This window comes from Rhinatrema bivittatum, chromosome 5, assembly GCF_901001135.1.
Source record: "Rhinatrema bivittatum chromosome 5, aRhiBiv1.1, whole genome shotgun sequence".
Classification (NCBI taxonomy): Eukaryota; Metazoa; Chordata; class Amphibia; order Gymnophiona; family Rhinatrematidae; genus Rhinatrema; species Rhinatrema bivittatum.
The window spans coordinates 345,223,848-345,245,829 of record NC_042619.1 but is presented as its reverse complement, the minus strand read 5'-3'; the positions used below and the strand labels follow the sequence as shown (position 1 = coordinate 345,245,829).

At 40.8% G+C, this 21,982-nt stretch overlaps 1 protein-coding gene across 4 annotated transcripts in view; it reads right to left on the bottom strand.

The window, feature by feature from the left end:
• Positions 1 to 724: 724 nt before the first annotated feature.
• The window catches only part of CLYBL (citrate lyase beta like), a 392,684-nt gene continuing 371,426 nt past the window's right edge, over positions 725 to 21,982 (bottom strand). The window contains exons 8-10 of one of the 4 annotated variants that reach the window (XR_003857137.1): positions 5,760 to 5,907; positions 4,631 to 4,904; positions 725 to 1,919 (exon numbers count right to left, since the gene is read on the bottom strand). The gene's annotated coding sequence lies outside the window, so the exon portion shown is untranslated. The remainder of the gene's footprint in view (positions 1,920 to 4,630; positions 4,905 to 5,759; positions 5,908 to 21,982) is intronic. The other 3 variants (XR_003857136.1, XR_003857134.1, XR_003857135.1) reach the window with 3 other exon arrangements.

The window sequence follows — 21,982 nt, the reverse complement described above, 5'->3', positions numbered from 1 at the left end:
TTAGTGAAGGAACGGACAGTTCTTCATGATTTGTCTCTGGAAAGTGAAATGCGTGGATTGCATCCTGGAGTATCATGGTTGACTAAAGATGATACAAATGATACACAGAAGCATAGAAAGGTAAGGGCAGAAAAAATTTATATGGCCTATCCAATTTGCTCATCCACACCAACTGCTCAGCTCTTCAATCCCAACCACTCCGTCAAAGAATCCCTGTGCTTGTCCCATGCTTTTTAAAATTCAGATACTCTCCTTGCCTCCACCAACTCTACTGGGAGGCTGGTTAATGCAACCATCATCCTTTCTATAAAGAAATATTTCCTTAGATTTCTACTGAGACTACCCCCTTTAACCTTGCTCCAGAACGTCCTTTCCATTGAGAGGATTACCTCCTATGTATTGATAACTTGCAGGTATTCAAATGTCTCTGTCATATATTTATTTTCTTTATTTATGCAGTTGTATATCATGCAAATTCCAAAAAGTTGATCAAAGAGGCTTACAATATAACATACATGATAATTGTATTTATTTATATTCTACTTTTCAGAATATAAAGAGAATGGAGGATGAAGTTCTTCCCCAATATCACAAGGCATGTCAATGGGATTTGAATCCTGGCTTTCCTGATTCAAATCATGAGGTTACTAAACCAAACGAAAGTACAAAATCCTTATATATATATATATATACACACACAAAAAAAAAAACCTCCCAAAAGGGAAAAACACACTAATGTGGAGATAAAAAATAATTGTATTCAAGAATAATCCAAACTAAAATAAATTAGCACTACCTGCTATAATCAACTTAAAATAACAGGTATAGTCTAACATATTGCGGCATTTTTATATTCTGACACATAACAGAAGGACATAATCTAATACAAATTCAAAAAATGGGCAAAAAATGTATCACAAGGTGCACATGAAACAAATATATATGGTACATGAGATTAACAGTCAGATGTTGAAAACAATTATTTGTTACATATGACTGCACAAATCATTAATGTGCGTATGTATAACTATATTGCATATCAATTTACATTCTTATATAACAGAGTATGTAACCACAAAAACCTATACAAACATACACACAACAATGACAATCTATGTTATGTGATGTCACGGGCTGGCTTGTTATCTGCTAATTTCTGTTAAATTATCTTGCCTTTCCTCTAGGGTATACATGTTTAGATCTTTACGTCTACACTATATGATTTATTACAAAGACCTCTGATCTTTCTAGTAGCCACCCTCTGGACTGATTCCATTTGGTTTATATTCTTTTGAAGGTGTGGTGTAGTTTAGAATAGTTTAGTTTCTTCTTAGGCTGCCTTTCCAACATAAAATCAAAGCGGTTTACAATCAAATGTAAAAATAATTCTTTACAAAAACATAACATTAAATACATAAAATTTATACAAAATAAGAGCACAGTTCTATAAAATAAATAAAATAGATAAATTGTAAAAAAAAGACAGATTAGAATAATTTCCTTATCTACTCAATTCCAGAAATTCAAACATCTATATCATTCTACTATTTTTACTCTCAAGTAACTAGTTCTAAATCTTATATGCCTGCTTAAGTAGCCATGTTTTAATTATTTTCCTGAATTTGAAATAATTGGATTCTTTGCATGCTTCTAAAGGAAAACAGTTTCAAAGTAGGGGCCCTTGGTAAGTATAGAATGAGCAATGTATACATTCAAGCGTCATCTGTACCCAGGATGACATAGTTAAAAGATCTTGATTGGATGATCTAAGTGTCCTTCTTGAGTTTTACACTACAAATGATATGCAACCAGTGTAATTCTGTAAGACAGGGTGTTCATGATCATACTTCTGCCTGCAAATGAATTTTGCTGCTGTATTTTGTACTACTTGTAGCCTTTTTGAAGGATGAAGGAAGATCCTGTAATAAACAATTACAATAGGTTATTCGGGTAAGAATTTGACAATTTATTAGCAGCTAGAGATGTGTAAGCCCAATATTTCTGTTTTGGTGTGCTCTTTCCATTTGTGTCTTGGGATCCCCCTGCTGGCCATCCACAACAAGGGCTCAACCTGAGGAAATGATGGTTAGTATAGATGAAGCCTCTGCAGGTCCCTCTTTGGCACTTCTGCCTGTGGTCAGGCTCATTGATGATGCTGCCTCACCACACAGGGGTCTACATCATCGCCTGTAGTCCAAAAGGGCTTATGGAGTGGCTGGAGAGCTACCCCCTGATACCAGCAGGGCTGCGCTGCTAACAAAGTGGCATGGAGACCATCTTGCGATTTCAACACGATTGAGGCCAAAGTGAAGAAGCAGACCCAAGGCTGTTGGGGGAGCAAGTGGAAGAAAAGAATATGAAGCCCATGTATGTGAGAGAGCATGTACATGTGTGTATATGAGAGACGGAGTGCATGTGTGTGTGTGTGTGTGAGATAGAAGGAGCATGTGAGAGAGGTAGTTTGTATATGTGGGGGAGTGTGTGAGCGAGAGAGCATCAGTCTATGTGTGTAAGCATATGTGCAAGAAGCAGCACATATGTATATGTGTGTGAACGCACACATGTGTGGGAGAGAGGGACTATTTGCATATAAGAGAGAAAAAATGACTGTGTGAGCATAATTATATATGAGAGAAAATAAGTGTGTGTGAATATATGAGACAGGAGAAACTTTGTATGACCTCCCTCCCTCACTAATCCACAACAATCTCAGGATGACTGGAAATTGAAATTTCCCAGGTATGGATAGTAGAAGTTTTTTCTTCCTTATTAGTTTTAATTATTTGGTGTTATATTTATTTATTTTAAGTTTTTTTTATTTGATGTGTCTGCTGTTTTGAAATATTTTGGGAAATTTAAAATTAATTTTTATGAGTTTTTGATTATTGGATTTTTATTCTTCTGTTGTCTTGATATATTAATTTTGTTATTAATATGGTTTTACTGTTATGATTGATATTTTATATTTCTTGATTTTATTGTTTGAAGTTTTATGAAGAATGGTAATGTTTCTTTTTTTCCATTGTTGCAGTGTATTCAGTCTGGCTTGTAGTGGTTTCTAGTTCAGTTTTTGCCTGCACATTTTTGTTTATACTTTATGGTCTCTTTTTTAATTCTGTATTTAGTGATGGTCTGTCTATATTCTGCATGGGTGATGAAGGTGAGGTATTTTGCTAGCGTGTTGTTTCTGTGTAGGGATCTATAGAAGCCTGGCTTGTTCTGTTTTGCTAATAGGAGGTGTATTGGTATTTTAGGACGTGGTGTAATATTTGCAGCATTACTTTTTCATAGGTAAGATTGTTCTTGTTTGAGTCCTGGCAGTTAGTGCTGATTTGGTATAGGAGGTTTACTATATTGTTATTGTTCACTCATGGCTTTCTGAGGGTCAAGTCCACATTCAACATGCATTACAATTGGCCTAATACCATATGGGTATTTTTACTGTTTGGTGCCACAGCAGTGCATGTAACCATAATATACAGGTTTCTGTGATATTTTTACCTTAGAAGACTGTAAAATATATTATAAATGCATAATTTTTGTGTGTGTGTATGTAGAGGACTAGGATGGGGGCTTTAAAGTTCTCCTGGAGCATCTAAAACCCTTGCACTGGCCATGGGTTCCAAAGGAGTAGGGGTGGACCTGGGTAGGGAGGAATAGCAGATTTTAGAGCAAGATGAATGAACGGGGAGACAGGGAGTTGGGAGGGAAGGGTCAGCACAGTAATTGTTCACACAGGGCAGTAAAAAAGCTAACATTAGCCGTGGACTGGAACCAGCATGTGAGTGTGTGTATGAAGAAGAGGGAGTCAGCCTGTGTGTGTGTATTTGGAGAAGAAGGAATGGAGCCAGTGTATGTGTGTGTGTGTGTGTGTGTGTGTAGGAGTAAGAATGGAGACCACATGTGTGTGCATGTATGTGGAGGAGAGGGAATGGAGCCAGGGTGTGTGTGTGTAGGAGTGAGAATGGAGACAGCATGTGTGTGCATGTGTGTGTGTGTGTGTAGGCATGAGAATAGTAGGCATGTATGTGGAGGAGAGGGGTTGGAACCAGCCTGTGTGTGTGTGTGTGTGTGTGTGTGTGTATGTGCCTGAGAGAGAGAGGGAGGCAGCTAGCGTGTGTGTCAGTGAGCATTTGTGAGTTTTGAAAGAGTGTTTGTGTGTGTCTGTGTGAGCAGGAGCATGAACATGAGTGTGTATATGAGAGAGGAGAATGTTTGTACACCTCCCTTCCACTACTCCATGACAATCTCAAGGTGAACGGAAGTCATCCCCCTCCAGTGAAAAGAGACTCCAGGTAGTGTTGCCGTGTGGTGATGCACTGGTGGGTGATGTGGGGAGAAGGGGGATGCATGGGAGACAACACAAATGCATTGGCCCCCCCAGGTGCCAGAGACCCTCAATATGCCTTTGGTCTATGGCTTCCAAAGCCACTGTCAGTAGTGAGAACAGAAGCACAAGACTTGGACAATTTACCCAAACCCCCAAATAACAGGAAGTGCCAGGAAATAATCATTTGTTAGCTATGCCCAATTATCACTTTTCTTTTTATAATAAATGCACCTTCACCTTTGAAAATGTCTTTGGGTCAGCGTGTTCATTTTCTCTACAGCCTGGAGACGTATTACTTACAATTCCACCTCACTCAGGTCACATGCCTCTCTTCCTCCTCTTCATCAATGTGCACTGTAAGACGGTCATCTTGTCTCTCTAGAGAAGACAGGTTTTAGCCAGATCATGACGCATGCAGCAGGCTAGAAAGATGTCACAGCCCTTTGGAGGGTTGCAGAGAAGACATCCCCCTGATCTGTCCAGGCAGTAGAAACGTGTTTTGAGTAGACTGATGGTTCTCTCGATGACTGCTCTTGCTGCCAAGGGCCCTGTTGTAGTGGACATCTGCTGCAGTCTGTAGGTAAACCAATAGGATCATGAGTCAGGTTTTGAGAGCATATCTTCTATCACCTGTAGGAGAGAAGGTAGAGAAGAGGACAATGAGATATCCCAAGCTGGTAGGGAGCAAGGCTAACCCCTGGTAGAGACTGGAGTGACCCTCTTGGGGCAAAGCAATAAGACCATGAAGAGACAGTGTAAAGGAAGTGGACTCTTGTGCTGTGGTGTGGTTGGCACAGCCTAGTAGGGAACCCAATAGGCCCACTCTGACAGCTGGCGGACACGTCCTGAGCTGGGACAGAGCTGGGGTTTCACCTGTACCAGCCCCGTTTCCCCACAGATTGAGCACTTGGGTTCTAGGGGCTGCCAGGATTTAGGTGATGGTCCCACACGGCAAAGCCGAAGAGAGATTCCGAGGTTAACCTGAAGTCAGGGCAGGCAGCAAACAGAGAATCATTGGGTACAGGCCAAGGGTCAGGTCAGGCAGTGAGAAGACCAGAGCGAGGTTTGATGATAGGTGGCAGGCAAAAGAGTATTCCTAGTCCTAGACAATGGCAAGAGGCAGGCGGCAGGCAACAGAGTAGTCCAGGTCCAAGGCAGAGAACAAAACTGGGAATAAGGCTAAGACTGGGGAAAAACAGGACATGAAGGACCAGGACATGACAGGATGGACAAGCACAGGCAACAGAGGCAGGGAAACTGCAGGAACAAGGCAAGAGAGGCAAATAGCTAGACAAGGCACAGGAAGATGGCAACATGCACTGCAACATGCAGGAGGACTTATTGCTGAAGTAAAATCCCAATGTGAGGCTCTCGTTTAAATAGCCCGATAGGGCTGATGTCATTGGGAGCACCGTGCAGAATTTCTCACCGCAGGGCTTTGAAGAGCACTGCAAGTGTGCGCATGCGTCATAGGGGAGGTAAGCCACAATGGGCCGGGAGCACGCTGGTGGTGTCAATGCCGTGAAGGAGCTCTGGCAGTGTCTTTGCCGTGTTCTGCAGCTGGTCACAGGAGCTCCCTGTTACTGGCCAAATGTTACAGAGAGAGAAAAGGGCAGAGGTTATTTATTTATTTATGCAGTTCTTATATACCGTTACACAGAACACAAGATTCTATCTTTACGGTTTACATAGTAAAAATCATTATATAACAGTTAGAAACAGAATAAATACAATAAAATTCAATAAAAAATAAAACCAAAATAACTAAAAACAAGAATAGTTCCTATGTCATTGTTGTGAGAGCAGAATAGCTTCCTAGAATCCAATCTCCAGTGATGAGAGCATCCTGAAAGTGGTCATGAAATCCTGACTGTGAGAGGATGTAGGCATCATGACAGGACCCCGTAACCTGGGCACAGCATCCATGATGATTCCCTTGGCAGTGTGTCACCTGCATGTTGAGGTAGCCCTTGCGGTTGCAGAAAGTGACCTCGTTACCTGCAGATGCCCTTTTAGGTACGTGTGCAATCAGTAGCCCCCAGAACAGAGATGAAAAATGCAATCTGGCCCAGAGTTAGCTGCGTAAGTTATGAGGCTAACTCCAATATTCTGAGTTAGCCGCTTAACCAATGTGGCTAACTCTGGTTGGCCTGTAGGGCTGTTCTAAAGTTAGCCGGTTAGACATAACCGGCTATCTTTAGGATAGCTAGGTATATTCAGGGGTGCGGCAGTGTCACTGAATGTGCCCTGCTAGTTAGCTGGTTATGTTTATCCGGTTAACTAGCTGAGCCACACAGCGACTGAAAATGGACCTCAGCCTCTCTAATAATGTAAATCTTTCAAAAGTCACACAATCCAGTATTGTAGGGTTGTAGCAGCTGTATCAGTCCTGGAGAAAACTGGAATCTTTGTAGGTTACGACACCTTTTTACGATCCAATGAAAAGACTTTGTAGTACTTCAGCTTGTGTCAACACATAGGTCCCTTCTTCAGATATATCCCAATCACCTCCTTCAGCCTCCCTTACCTCCACCCCTCTCCCTTCTCCAGCCTTCATTGCCCCTTTCACCCCCTTCAAATCTTCTAAGCCTCCATCTCCCTTTTTTACCCTATCCCTTTTTCCAGCTTCCATCTCCCACTCTCCAGTCTATTTATTTATTTATTTATTTTATTTTATTGTTAATTTTTTAATCCGCTAAATCAAACAAGTCTGGCCAAAGCAGTGTGCAAAAATTTTAAAAACAATGCAATAAAACCAAATATTGTATCATAAAAACATTACAAATTACATAAAATCTAACTAAAAACAGCTTTCCTCACAATTGGCAAAGATCCACTTTTACCTCTCACCCCCATCATCCTCTCTAGCCACTCCCTCCTTATCTTATTCTAAGCCTCCATCACCCCTTCTCCCCCATATTAGAGCTCCTTCTTGGCATTTATATCCCCCTCTGCAGCCTATAGTCTCCAGGCCCATCACCTCTTCCCCTCCCTTCTGTCTCTGTAGGCCCTTCTCAAACCCTTTCTCAGCGTCCACCTTCCCTTCTTCTCTCTTCAGCTGACGTCCTTCCCTCTTAATCACCCACTGCTTCTATCTCCTCTGGAAGAGCAGCGGCTACAATATGCACCACAGAGACACAAAGAGAGGGCCCACTCAATGTCCCTGCAATCTCTCCTTTCAACTGGACGAGTAAAATATCAAAGTTATGTAGAAATAAATACGAATAGATAGCATGAACTGGGGGCTTCTATAGGAAGGAGAGACTCAGTTGTTGTGTGGGGACCTTGTTTGTGTGTTGTTTTATGTTTTGTTATGCATGTTTGTTGCAACCCGCCCTGGGCATTTTCGATTGGATGGGTAAAATGTCTGTTATGAATAAATACATAAATAAATAAATACATACATGTTCTCCTCATTGCAAGATGTGCTCTTCCTTTCTAAACTGTACATGCGTGATGGTGTTGGGGAAGGAGAAGCAAGCCTTGAGGACATTGAACACAAGTTCAAGAAATGTTTCTATAGTGGGGCAGCAATTCTAGTCCTGGGAGGAAGGCCAGCAAGCTTTTGCTATTCGGGATTGCAAGGCTCCAGTGTCGGAGGCAGAAGACAGGCTGGGGGAAGCAAACGGCCTAGGAGCTTTCCTGAAATCCCAGAAGACTTGGGCTGACTGCTGTCAGTCTTGTATCAGGCATGATGTTATCAAGGAAGCAGAAGCTTCAACCAAATGGCAGTGGCAACAGAGGGGGCCTGCCCCCTTTCTACAATTAACGGTGCTGGAGCATTACTGAGTCCTCAGATATCTTTTGGTGGATCCTTTCCCCCAATCCTTTTAAATATAATTTGTGGATGGTTTTGTCTTTGTTTCAGCTGTAAATAGCACAAGGGGTGCATTGGTAGTCAGTGTGGTCTATTTATTCAAGGTGTACATGTCTAGAAAGATGGCTAGTGAAGGCAGAAATAATAACCATGTAGCCCACACTGGAAGTACTAAACTGTAATGCATTTTTTATATTTTTTTAAAACAGGATATGGTAAATGCATTAATCCAATGCCTTTGTCTAGGGCAGAAAACAAGGCATCCTGTAGCCCGACTACTAAGAGAGAGAATACCTGGAGAGGAGGGTGCCCTGCTATCAAAAGGAAGACTATATCAAGCCAGAGGAAGACACATGGTAAAGTCTGTGAATCTGGTTTTCCAATATTTTGAGCATTTGACTGGCTGTGCATAGCTGCATGTACAAATGCATAGGTTGAGTACTGCACAGGGTCATTGGATGGCATGGATGCCGGCACCATCTCGTACCATGACTACTTAACTTTTGTCATGAGGACATCAATTCTTGTGCTGACTTGTGCTATCCAAGTTGCATGCTCGAACTCACACCTCCTGCATATGTCTGTTAATGTTGCAAAGTCATTTATCTTGATGCATTTCTCATTGAACAGATCGTACACATACTTGTGGGGATTCTGCTGTGGATACCATTGATTATCATTTGCTATCATGTTAAAAATTTCACTTTGAGGGTCTTGTTTATGGAAATGCTTTAGCAAGATACCACTGTTGTATTGTTTTCTGACTTCTACCAAGAGAAACACTGACTTCATTATACTCACTCTTCCATTGCTGCTTCTAAGCTGACTATTGAGGGATGTAAAGTAGGATTTCAGGATGTCAGGCCTGATTTGGGGTATTTTGGTTGTTAGCCCACCTTTGACATCTTCTCTAGAGGATGAAGGTAGAGAGGGTAGAAAAAGCACCAATGTTCCAGAGAGAACCATAAGCAAATCCCTCCAACACCTCTCCATCAGAATCTTCAGACAAATATTAAAATGAGGTTTTAAAATATATATTTATAAACAAGAAATATTGTTCTAGTTATGTAATGTGCTTCTGGTATTTCAATCTTGCATTAAGAATGTATGTAAGTGTGAAAGCCTTGGTGTGATTGTTGTGAAACTATTGATAAGACAAACTGTATAGATAAGTTAATCAGTTGTTATGTACCTGTGTCGAGGTTTATGAGTAATATGTCTGAGTAAGGGATTATTAGATGATTATTTTCTATTATAATTGTTGAAATGTTGATATTATCATTAAAAGCTAGTAGAAGCATAATTATGATAGTAGCCCATATGTAATGGGGATGAGTATAGCGATGGGAGTATACTACCATCTCCCTTCACTCACACTCACACTCCATTCCCTTCACCCTCTTCTTATCCACATTGCCTTCACCTCCTTGCACCCCTCCCCTTACTCAAATTACACTTTCTTGTCATCCCCATCTCACTTGCCACCCCTTTCCATCCTCTCACTCTTACCTCTTCCTTCCCTCTCACCTCTTCTTCTCTCCCTTCTATCCCTTCCCTCACCCCTCCAATTTCTTCAATTTAAAAAACAAACTGTCATTCATGCCTCCTCTGCTCCTTCACCCACAGGAATTTTATGCTAGTAACTGCTTATGATAAATTTACCCGCTGAAATTCAGCTACTCTATGTTAATCAATTGTTCATTGCCTATTTTTACATTACCCTCCAGTTGTACTTGTTTGAACTTCTTCTTCTAACGCCCATGTTTATGCTCGCTGTTTTTTGTAACTTTGTCTTCTCTATCGGTGTTAATTGGTTTCCCCAAGTTCTACTGTAAACTGGTACGATAAGACTTGCTCTTGAGCATCGGTATATTAAAAGAATTTAAATAATAATAATAATGCCCATTTCCTCCACTTCCCCTCCTCACCTTATGCTGATGGGGCCTGGCCTCCCCTCAGTGGAAATGTTCACCAATGCAGGCCCTGTTGGTCTTCTTCTGCTGGTGGAGCCTGGCTTCCTCATCAGCGGCTTACCTCTTTGATATGGTTGGGCAGTACAGTGGTCTTCTTCTACTGGTGGGACTCGGCCACCTCGCCAGCTGCTCACAGCATTGGATGAGTTGAGTGGACCAGTGGTCTTCTTCTGCTAGCAGGACCTGGCCTCTCCACTAGTGATTTAAAGTTTTAAAGTGCTGGTTAGGCAGTCCCAGAGTCTTCTTCTGCTGGTGGGGCCTGGTCTCCCCTCTAGCAGTTCACAGATTTAGGCCTTGAACGTCTGCTACAGCAGAGCAGATTGGGGAATGTTTAGAGCGCTCTTAGAGAGAATGGCGGTGTTCAGGGCCCAGATGTTTGCTGCTGTCTGGGATGCCATTGTTCCCCTCCCGACATGAAAGATGTCTATGGAGAAAATCTCACCTTGGTATATGGAGGAATGTCACATTTTTATGAGTCACAAAAAATTGTAAACTATAACCCACTTTTATGAGTGGCAAATGTACAGCTGAGGGTGTGGAAGAAGAATATATCTGAAGACAGCAAGGGGCTTGGCAAAAATAGAAGGTAACAAAGAAATGCAATAATTGCAAAATATATATATATTTTTTTTCTCAAAGATTATAGATCACACCCAGAATAAACCAAAACAGCTGTTCAGGGTGGTAGAGGGGTTGCTTAAGCTATAAACATCCTCAATGTCATCAGTAGCTATTAAGGAGGTGAGAAGTTTGTGGATCATTTTGTACATAAATAGCACTGATAGGGAAGTGTTTAATGGTGTGTCAGAGCAAATATCATCAACCCCCCCCACCCCCCCCCAAAAAAAAAACCCTGTCAATTCTTCCTAAGTAATTCATCTCAGAATGTGGAGAAGAGAATGCATCTGGTCAAAGGAGTTAAATATCCTTAGGAGTAACTGAGTCTTGAGCAAACATTAAGAAGCTCAGGAGTAGAGGAAGAGTCTGATTGTGTTAAATCTCTGAATTATTTTATTAATGTTGCTGAATAGATGAAGGTAAAACTAGTAAAAGCAAAAAATTAGCATATTTGATCCTTGATCCTTATCCTTCTTGGTTGATAAGAGATCATAAGAAATGCCTTGCTGGGTTCGACCAAGGCCCAATGAGCTCAGCATCCTGTCTCTAACAGTGATTAGTCGGGTCCCAGCAGATCCCAAACACTAGTCCTAGTTTTTATTACACCCAGGCATAGCAATGGCTTTCCCAGGTCTACCTGGCAATATGTATATTTGAATTGCAATATATAATAAAAATTAGATCCATTCAGGACTGGTGTCTATCTATACATGAAACAAAATTTGTACTTTTCAAGGGGCTATTGTATCATCAAACTGTGCTAAAAGGCAGCTAATATCACATAATATTTATTCTTCAATTACAACTTTGAAAATTTCTCGGTGACTGGCTGTTTGAGACATGCCCTCTATAGGCTATGATTGGTTTCATGAGAATATTTTCTGATGTGATAGTGTTTTTAGGTTTTTTTGTAGAGTTGTTTAATTTGTGATATTGAATATAAAATATATATTTCTTAATATAAGTGCATTTAATGTAAGATAAATTATTGATGCTTTCTCAAATATAAAGTGTTTGTAATAAAAATGGTAAAAACTGCTATTTAAAAGTAAATTATAAAAATGTGATAAAGTTAATGCTGGGATATCCTGAATGTTTGGAATTTATTATATTATTTAGGATTTTTGCTCTAGGGGTTGGTTTTTTGATACTTATTAATATAAATATGCTTGAAATCTTTCTATGATAGGTAAAATTAAAACCTTTCCTTTCAAATTTTTGTAGATGCAAATAAAAACACAAGTCTCTCTTCCTTGACAGACAATTTTTCTACTTCTATTGTATTTCACTGGGTGGATTTTAATATTTGTTTGATTTATCTTCTTCTTGATCATAGATTCCTTTCATATAGGGGCAGATTTTCAAAGCCCTACGTGCGTAAATCCAGAGGATCCAATCCCAGATTTTATAACTTGCGCATGCCTAATTACCTAATGTGGATGCTAGGGGCACCTTGGTGTACATGGATGACATCCTAATTAAGAATACCAACTTCCAGGAGCACTTGCAAGAGATTGATCATGTTTTGGCCTAGTTGCTGGCAGCGGGAGCCAAACTGTCCTTCTCTAAAGGCAATGGGGTAGATTTTCTAAAAGTGCACCAGGCGCAAACAAAAGTACGCCGGATTTTATAAGATACACGCGTAGCTGCGCTTATCTTATAAAATCCGGGGTCGGCACATTTGTGCAACTTGCGCGCGCTGAACCCTGTGCGCACTGCCCGTTCCCTCTGAGGCCGCTCCCCACCTTCCCCTGGATGGCCCGCGCCATTTTTAAAGATGGCGCTGGCTGTCCATTGCTCCTACCATGTGACAGGGGCCGGCCAATGGCATGGTTACCCTGTCACATGGTAAGGGCAAAGGGCCATCGGCGCCATTTTTATTAGTGGCAGCCGACGGCCCGAGAGCAGGAGATCGCTCCCGGGGCCCCCGCTGGACCACCAGGTAATTTTAAAACATTTTTGGGGGGGTCGGGAGGGTGGTGGAGGCTAAGGGAGCGGTTTTAAAGGGTCGGGGTGGGTTTTTAGGTTGTGTCCTAACTCCCGTTAGTGTGCACTAACCCGATTAACGATTTTTTCACAATAAATTGGTGGAATTTCTATTGTATCACAGTCTTTAATGATTAATGATAATTTAAAAAATATCGGACGGTATTTTAAATCGTCAAAAAACGATTCACATCCTTAGTTTTAACTGGTATAGTATTCTCAGCTTGGTGTATCCGTTTTTTATTAATTTGCTTATATGCTTTTTCATAGTGAAGTTTTCATCGATCTGTATTCCTAGCTCTCGTACTTGATCTGAGGGAGCTAGGAATACAGATTAATAATTCTTAGGTCTAGTGTTGGTGGTTTGATTATCTTTGTGTCTCTCCTTAACCACACAATTTCCATTTTTTGGGGGGTTAGAATTAGTTTCAGTTGAGATAGTTTTTGTTGTATTTCCTTCATGTACGTTGACAAAGATGATGTAGCTTTTTCAAAAGTTTTGTTGAAAGGGATATAGAATTGAATGTCATCTGCATATAGGAAGAATCTGATTCCTAGGTTTGCCAGTAATGTGCATAATGGTAACAAATGTTGACTAGAGTGTCCAAGAAAGTTGAACCCTGGGGACACCTGTATCAGTTGGGGAGGTGTCGGATAATTGTTTGTCCAGTTTGATTTGAAATGTCCTGTCTTTTAGGAAGGAGAACCATTAACATTTCCGTCTATTCCAATTTCTCTCAGTTGGTTGCATAGCAGAGTGTGGTCAACTGTATCAAATGCTGCTGTAAGATCAATTAGTACCAGGATATATGATTCATTGCTGTCAAGCCCTTGTAGTACAGGGTTGGCTAAGGAAATGAGTAGAGTTTCAGTTGAGTGATTTTTTTTTTCTGAATCCGAATTGGTTCAGATATAGTATGATTGTCTTCTAGGTGATTCTCTACTTGTGTTAACACTGATTTTTCTAGGACTTTAATGATGAAAGGCAGGTTGAATATTGGTCAGTAATTGTCCCAATCGTCTAGTCTGCCAGTTTTATTTGTTAGTATTGGTTTGATTACAGCTTGTTTTGCCTTATCGGGAATCAATCCTTTTGCTAACGAGTGGTTAATTAAGGTTGTGAATATCAGTTATTACACTGTTTACTGTTTTCAGGGATCGGGTCCAATGGGTGGGTAGTAGTTTTCATTTTAGTGATTTGGTTTATTTCAAATTTTGATACTAGGTCAAACGAGGTCCATTTCCCTTGACCAGATTTTTCTACAGGCTCAGTTGTTCTTGAGCTGGGAGAAAATTGTACTTTTAGATTGTTAATTTTGTTTAGCAGTGATTTGGCATATTCATTGCATGAGTACTTTGAAAATTCATAGTTATTAGGGACGGAGGAGGATGGGGTCCTTGAATAAGTTTTTAACTGTTTCGAAGAGTAATTGGGAATTAAATATTACTCCATGAATTTGTTTTGCATAGTATTCTTTTTTTTGCTTTATTGATTTGTTCACGGTATTTTGTCAATAGGGATTTGTATTTTTCTAGTGAAACTGTAGATTGACATTTCCGCCATTGTTTTTCAGATTTTCTCGGGGTCTGTTTATTATTCATTGTACCAAGGTTTATTTTGTTTAGTTGTGTTGCCTTCATATTGGAATGTTTTTTTCTGGATTGGGCATAGGGTATCCGCTATTTCATTGATGATTTTATCCCAGGAATGAAAGGATAAGGAGGCATTACTGTGATTGAATTAATCTATTTTATTTTTAATTGTTTCTTCAAGTATTTCCGGTTCTATCTTTTTTCTGTATGTGAAGGATTGAATATTATGCCCGTTTGTTTGTTGTGTGGTGAGGAGAGTTACTTCTGCTTTTATTGTTTATTGAATGAATGAATGAACTGGAGTGAAATGGCAATTTAAGATGATAATGTGATCGCAGTGCTCCTGATGAAGCTTTAAGCGAAATAACAGCCGCTGTCAGGCCAAGATCACTAGCAATGCGACTAACACACTTTTTATTTGCAAAGTAAAAAAGTCTTAAAGAAATATTTTCTCTCCTACAAAACACATAAGATGGAGCTGTCCGGGCGGCCCGTACATTCCAGGGCACGCCGTCAAGCTTGCTGATGCGAGACAATATATAAGAAATTTAAACACAATGCAAAATATTTTAAATGGTTAAAAATTGATTGCAAGACAGGAGTCCTAAATTAATAATATCCTGAGTGTCCCTTTTAAGTGGTCTGTGTCATTTAATGTGGAAATTCTTGGCTCTTTTGCTAGTATATATATTTTCCCTAGTATCTAGAAAGATTTCACATGCTGTTGATTTCGGTATGCTGTCTCCAACAATTAGGGTTGATTCAGGAGCAGGAAATGCTTTAGTGAAGATTTGGCTTAGGGGTGAGCAGTCTTTTTGGAGTGTTCCAGGTGAGCAATAGGTCAAGCCAATATTTAGATGTGTTGCTTTTAGTTTAGCAACCTCATATGGAGGGTTTATTTCAACTTTGTAGGGTTTAAGTTTGAGTTCTTTTTTACAGACTATTAATAGACCACCACCTTTTTGTTTTTTTCTGGGGAAGTGAGTTATCATAGTTGGGGTGATCAATTTGGTTTAGAAGGACATTATCACTATCCTTCAGCCATGTTTCGGTGATGCAGAGGATAGAGGGAATTTGTTCCTCTAGTACAGTGGTTCTCAACCTTTTCCCCAATCTCAGTCACACACAGATACACATGCTCTCTCTCTTTCACTTACATAGGCTCTCAATCACGCACATATACACATGCTTTTTCTCTCTCACTTACATAGGCTCTCAATCACTCACATATACACATGCTTTTTCTCTCTCATATAAGCTCTTAATCATACATTTACACACATGCTGTCTGTCTTTTCACACACACACACATACACACAGGCTTTCAATCACACACTTTCCTACCTGCTGTCTCTCACACAAATAGACTCTCATTCACATACTTACACACACATGCTTTCTCTTTCTTTCACTTACACACAGGCTCTCAATTACATACTCACATGCTCCCTCACCTACACTGGATCTCACTTACACACAGAAACACACGCCAGGAGTGCAGGGATTTTCCACTAAAAATCCCCAGACGCTTGAGAGCAGAGGATAAATGGTAAAGAGTTAGCAATACAGCCCAGAAGTTCCCAGAGCAAAAGATGAAAGCTGCCTTAACTCAAGCAGGATCTCACCAGAGTCAGGAAGCCAAACTGCCAGGGGGAACTTGTTTTGGGGGTCGGAGGATCCTGATGCTGCACCAGAGGGATCATTCCTTGAGCTGAGCAGGACAATTTGTGAGTAACTATTTTGCTAACTAAGGAGACTAAAGAGTAGCAGGCAAGGTTGTGCAAAGAATAAGGAGAAGAGAAACAAAGTAACCAGAGCTACTGTGCTGCTGTAAGAGGAAACTGCTAAAGAGAGGAGCTTTAAGGAGATTTCTGAACTGTAATTCTGTTTGATTTCTGCATCCACCTGAACTGTCACTGCCATTATGTTTGATCCTGAAGCTTCTGCAGTAAACTCTTTATTATTTGGGGCACAGCCTGAGTCTGGAGAGTGGTTTATTTATGCAGAGGGCTCGCAGCCTGGTACTGGCCCTGCAGGTTGTCCTGCCCCCCCCCCCCCAGCTCACGGCCCCGGGGATTTATTTCCCCACCTTGGGACAGTAACTACAGTGCTCCCTGAGGATGGAAAGGCTGAAAGGTGCCCCTTTGAAAGAAGGGTCCACGTGTATTCCACAGGACTGCCTGCTTAGAAGGAGAAGCGAAAAAGCCAAAATTGGAAAAATGATCCATCTGAAGAAAATAGGAAAAAGCAATGGCAAGTTAAATGTAAGACACTGATAAGAGAGAATTTGAAAAGAAGCTGGCCATAGAAGCAAAACCTTTTTTAAACAGGAAGCCAGTGAGGGACTTGGTTAGACCTTTAGATGATGATGGGGTTAAAGCCAGAAACATATTAATGATGGCAGAGAAAGACCAAATGGTCCTTCCAGTCTGCCCAGAAAGCTGCTTATGGTGGTACCTGCTGATCTGTACAGGATACCCCCAAGCCTTTGGTTAATGGGTAGGTGAAGGTTACCTCCATGCACCCTTCTCTTCTAGGGATCTGCAGTGTTTATCCCATGTCCTTTGGAATTCATTTGCAGGAAGACCTTGTGAGACTGGAAGATTGGGCATCTAAATGGCAGATGAAATTTAATGTGGACAAGTGCAAGGTGATGCATGTAGGGAAAAATAACCCTTGCTGTAGTTACACAATGTTATGTATTATGAGTTGCCACCCAGGAAAATGCTCTAGGCTTTATTGTGGAAAAGTGATAGCTGGCTCCGTGTGCTGCAGCAGCCAAAAAAGCAAACAGAATGTTAGGAATTATTAGGAAGGGAATGGTGAATAAAACGGAAAATGTCATAATGCCTCTGTATCGCTCCATGGTGAGACCACACCTTGAATACTGTGTACAATTCTGGTCGCCGCATCTCTAGAAAGATATAGTTGTGATGGAGAAGGTACAGAGAAGGGCAACCAAAATGATAAAGGGGATGGAACAGCTCCCCTGTGAGGAAAGGCTGAAGAGGTTAGGGCTGTTCAGCTTGGAGAAGAAACAGCTGAGGGGGGATATGATAGAGGTGTTTAAGATCATGAAAGGACTTAAACCACTAAATGTGAATCATTTACTTACTCTTTCAGATAATAGAAGGACTAGGGGGTATTCCATAAAGTTAGCAAGTAGCACATTTAAAACAAATAGGAGAAAATTATTTTTTACTCAATGCACAATTAAGCTCTGGAATTCATTGCCAGAAGAAATGAATTTGAATATGTTAATGGAGGAGAAGTCCATAAATTGCTATTAAACATGTTGACTTAGGGGTGAATTTTAAAAGCCCGGTGGATGCCAAAACTGGGAAATATATGAGTATGTCGTTAGCCCAAGTACATGTGTATTTCCTGATACACACACAAATAAGAAGTTGCAAAAAAGGGGCTTGGTCTGGGCAGCGCATAGGCGGGATATGGATATTCCAGGACTTTAATATGAAATGTGCGCGACAAGTATTTACATGCAAAAGTGTGCACTGGGGTTCCCTGCCACGTAACTTTACTATGGCTATGGATGCCATGCAAGTAATATAAAAATTCTAGGCTACTTAGCGGGGTTTTAAGGTTTGGTGCTAACAGGGTAAAAGGGAAGCTATTTAACTCTGGGGGTTAGGAAGCCTTATCCCTTGCCTGAGTGAACTGGGAATGAACTTGGGAAACTGGTAATTGCATCAGCGTCGTGTGTCTACTAAAATACCCCCACTTATGTGGTAGAGGAGGCATCTGCACTCACATATGCATGTCCATAGAAAATTGTGCCCACATGTACGCACGTACAGCCTATTTTATACCATGAGCACATATGCACGCGTATGTTATAATAACGCCGCATCCTTTGGTGCAACCAGCATATGCGCATAAATGTGTGCCCGCTTGGCTCTTTAAAAGTCACTGTCCCTGGGAATAGCCACTACATTGGTAGCATGGGATCTGTTTAATGGTTTGGGTACTTGCCAGGTTCTTATGGCCTGGATTGGCCACTGTTGGAAACAGGATGCTGGGCTTGATGGACCCTGCATGGCATTTTCTTATGTTCTTATAGAACACAGAACTTGTAGATAGGACAGAGGGGAATCATTTTTTCCCCACGTTTGGACACATTGGCCTTGCATGCCAGCGGTTCTTCATGGCTCAGAGCAGGGAATATTTCATTGGATGTTCATTGTCACCCTATTTGGCCTCCTGAGCAGCTTTTAAAAATTCTCTGGACATTTCAAATAGTTATTTGCTTTAGTCTCCTTTCCAGCCATGAAATAGGTGAGATGACCAAGGCAGTTTTCAATATTTATTCAGTGAAAAAAAAAAACATTTTCCTTCTGTGCATTAAATGGAAATAAGGGAATATGCAGAGATGTCATGATTTTTAAATGTTGGCCATGGAATTCTATAGGCCCTACTGCTGAATCTACTGTAGGTTATGGCAGAAATGTTGGAGGCTTAAGTAAATGTAGGCTTGAAAACTGTTGCATATTCTCTGAGTTAGAGGAATTGGGGTTCTTTGTACATGTCAGCTATACTTTCTATTAATGCTTTGCTTGTTCTTCGATGGAATAGGCACCAGTATATTGCTCTGGCAAGTCAAGAGCTCTCTTTTTCAAGTTACATTTTTTTCTGATAAAGTCCTTTAAAGAAAATTCTGATTATTGTAATCAAGGCAAAGCCTTGACCAGTTTTAGAGCTCCAACATTCAAATGCAACATTATGATCAATCTGATGGGTTTACATAGGCACAAGAGAGGTTCCTAGAAATTACAACCTACTCATATCAAGAGAGATGGATACCAGTCCATCCGATAAGCATATTTGGCTCCTCGCCTGTATCCAAGCATGATGGCCTTAAAAACACAGTTCCCTCGGGAAAGTCTGCTGTTCCTTTTGACTCTGGCTGCTAAGGCAGTTGTTTTATTACCTAGATGTTTCCCTTTCCACTGCGAATGGCTGGATGTGTGCACAGATGTTTGTGTGCTTATCTTTGAAAGTTGCAGCGCTTGCCATGTATGGGAGCTTCCCTTTCCGTGAGTCTGGGGCTTGCTCTGAGATATTATAGTCCACGAATTAGCCCCATACTTTCCAGAACAGCTGGGTCTTATTCCTCTTAGCTCCTTTCTTAGCTGGTGCTCAGGCATGGACTAATTAAAACCCCAGTGTAGCAGTTTCTAACAGCAGCAATTAACTCAGAGAGCTCAGGCGCTAGAAAGTTTTTTTTTTACATTTCTTGCAGTTTATTTTTACCTTTACTTTTTTTTCCATTTGGAAACCTACACTGTGTTTGATGATCAGGTGACATTTACTACCATGGCATTTTCGCTATTTTGGGGGCTGCCACATATTGGCATTGCACAGCATCCTGCCTTGATTTTCCCTGGCAAAGCCCTGAGCAAGTATTTTCAATTTTAGCAAAAACATCTTATCAGTATCACAAACCGGGAAGAGCAAAGCTATTAATGAAGGCTGAGTGTAGGAGAATTATCAATAACTGAGAACACAATGATTTAAAATGACACTGCCTTAATCAATAAAATGTGGCTGGGGAAAGGAGGAAGGAACTGGAAAAGCATTGAGTTTGTAAAGACTGCTAAATGCCCATATCATATACATCTTTCCAGAAAGTACAACCTGTCTAAGCTACCAGAGTTTGGAGCATCAGGAAGTGATGAGCATACAGGGGCCTCAATCAGATCAAGAGAAATCTAAACCATTATTTATTTAGTTTTATATTCCGCTTTTCACACTTTTTTTCAGTGCTTCAAAGTGGATTTCAATATATATGTCTAATCTTGTGTTGTGTCAGCCATTGTCATGACATTTCTCTTCACCGTTATATCACTGTCAGATAGCTGTGACCAGTAATGTAAAATGAAAAAGATTTGCCTATGATTTTGAATCAGTCTAACTTACGCTGAAGGTCCTTTGCTTTCTGTAATATAGAATTTACCACAGTATTTATTTACTGCTACAGAAATTGCTTATTGCTGTAAAATGCCTTTATTAATATTAAACAACACTATTTTTAGTTAGTGAGTGAAAAGAGAACATTTCTAGAATTCTTTTCAGAATCAAAGGATTCTTCTAGCGTTTTAAAGGCTACTTGAAGTACATTTAGTAGAAATATAACTATATTGAGCAGGCAGCCTAAACACAGTCATCTTAACAAGGTGCAAATTCCTTTTTGTCCTCTATGAAAGTACTAAACCAGTGGTTCCCAAGCTTTTCAAGAGAAGGATCATCTAGGATATTTCAAATCATGGAGAGCTGGGGACAGGCATGACTGGCCTTTTGGCTAATTTGAAACACTGGGAAAGGGAGGGGTCAGGGTTCCCAGGGATATGGCAAATAAAAAGTATCAATAATAGTTTTAGATTTATCCTTTTTTTCCCCTCACCCTTCCCTTCTTTCTTCGCTCACCCCTCCCATTCACTCCCTTCCTCTTTCCTTCTCCTCTTTCCCTCCTGTCCTCCTCTCCTTTCCCTCTCACTCCTCTCCTCTCTCGCTCATCCCATCCCCTCCCTTACATTAGCAGGACCTGGCCACCCCGCCAGCAGCTCTCTTCACCAGCATGGGTCCAGCCAGCTCTCTGTCCACTGGCAGGGCCTGGGAAACTCTGCCAGCCTTTCTGCCACCTCACAAACGAAAAATAATACTTCCTGTATGGGCTGGATCCAGCCATGCAAAGGGAAAGCCAGGGTGGGCTAGAAAAAAGCTCTGTGGGCAAGGTCTGCTTTGGGGCCCCTGTACTAGACTAAAAATATAAAGGCACTAAAATTCGAAAAAGGGAGTGTATGAGGAGAAAACAGCATCTACATTTAAGCATTATTTAAATAATGTAATTTAAAAAAATAAAAAGCTGTACCTTTAAATTTAAATGAATATGAACAGGTCAAGCAGTCTGCTCATTATGGGAATCTGCGTGCAACTTGTTACTCACCTCACCCACACCAAAGCAGGGACAGCACTGAAGGAAAATCGAGTGCTTAGATTAGCACAGAGTATAGCACCTGCAATAATTACTTTTTAATAGCTGAGTAGAAGAGGAAAGCACTCAGCTATCAACCTGGCACGCCACAACCCAGTGCTAGCACTATTTAGCAGCACTAGGCTCAATATTTTACTGCCAAATGAATGTGTAAAAATGTTGAGCCTTAAGCAACTTTTCAAACACATTCTGAAAGTGTTATTTTTTTTTGTTTGGAATATTTGTGTATGAGTCGTATGTAAACCACCATAAACTCCACTGTAAGGTGCGGCTAATAAACCTTTTGAAACAAACAGCAGTAATTGGAGTACAGGACAGAATGCACTGAGAAGTGCATGAATTCAGGCAGCTTGCGAGTGCAGGTTGGTTGTTGGGTTTTTGTTTTGTTTTTTTTTACTGTTGGCAAAGCCTTTGAAAGAGCAGTCAAAAGGGGTTTGATCCTTGGTTTCCCGCCTCTCTAAATTTGGGGCTCCCATCAGTGCAATTTCCTACACTGCCATTAGGCAGGCATTTGCACCTAAAACACCCCTTTTGTTTGTTTCTGCATACATTAAGTGCTTACCCTGCCTTTCTTCACATAGGATAATGAAAGCACAAAGCCAGGGCTCCCAGTCCTGTTACCATTTAGTGCTGGCAGTAAATAGCACTTGAATTGT